Here is a 1,369-nt window from a genome sequence, read left to right on the forward strand (position 1 = left end):
AGATCCATCAAACACCAAGAATCTGAGCCTTACTTCATCCCAGCCTAGTCCCCTGCATCTACATGTACAAGGCTTAGGATCTGCCCTCCTCGGGTCACTGGGAATGGCCCACAGTCTTGTTCCCAGGCTGTCTCTTTGACAGGACCACCCAGGCCTGGCTGTTGGCCACATCCCCAGGTGCAGCCAGGGTAAGGGCTGTGTCAGAGCTGCCTGCCATCTGTTAATGCATTTTTTTTTTTTTTTTTGGAATCCGAGGTGATGAGTCACCTGCTTCTCCTGCTGTTCTTGCTGCTGCCGAGGATAGTGTAGTTATTGGCTTTATTGGAAGATATACTGGGATCACGCACGCATCCTCGGCTAAGTCTGCATCCATGATGCACAGTCTTCCCAGTACCGCCACTGGAAAGGTGGAGGCGATGTGATTGGCAATGGCAGGAAAAGGACAAAGACACGGTGGGGTGATGGGGGACATGGTGTGACCCCTCCCCCTACTCTAGGCCTGTCAGATACAGCTGAGCCACTGAACCACCTCAGAAAGTGCGCTCAGTTGTGGGTTTGTGCTCTCTTGCTAACAGTCTCTTGGGGTGTCTTGGTTAGGGTTTTGTTGCTGTGAAGAGACACCATGACCAAGGCAACTCTTATAAAAAGGAAAACATTTGATTGGGGTTGGCTTACAGTTTCAGAGGTTCAGTCCATTATCATCATGGCAGCGTGCAGGCTGGAGGAGTCAAGAGGTCTATATCTTGGTCCGAAGGCAGGCAGAGAAGACTGTCTTCTGAAAGCAGCCAGGAAGAGGGACTCTTCCACACTGGGTAGAGGCCTGAGCACAGGAGGCCTCAAAGCCCACCTACACTGTGACACACTTCCTCCAACAAGGCCATGCCTGCTAACAGTTCCAGTCTCTATGGCCACGCATTCAAGCCACCCCCTTGGGGTTGCTCATGCTGACCACTATGTTGTCCTAGGGGAGACACCTCAGATGACTACTGGTTCAACAAACAGTGAAGGCCTGTGACCACAAACCAAGAGGGGACGGCCCACCAAAGGCCACCAAGATGAATGTGCAACCAGGCAGCTCCCATTAGAACAGAGCATCCCTGATGCCACAGGCAAGTGGGGGGGGGGGAGGACTCTTCCCCAGCTACGTGCTAGGTCAAAAGCAGAGGTACTTCTGAGGGGGCTTCCATGGTGGGATTCTGTGTGTGTGTGTGTGTGTGTGTGTGTGTGTGTGTGTGTGTGTGTGTAGCCTTGGCTGCAATGGCCGCCAACAGGATACATGGTTTCCCAGGGAGACACCTGAAGATATGATTCATGTGCCACTCCGCCGCACTCCTGTCTGGTGGCTCAAGACTTAGGCTAAAACATGAGA

The sequence above is a fragment of the Mastomys coucha genome, unplaced genomic scaffold (genome assembly GCF_008632895.1).
Source record: "Mastomys coucha isolate ucsf_1 unplaced genomic scaffold, UCSF_Mcou_1 pScaffold18, whole genome shotgun sequence".
Classification (NCBI taxonomy): domain Eukaryota; kingdom Metazoa; phylum Chordata; class Mammalia; order Rodentia; family Muridae; genus Mastomys; species Mastomys coucha.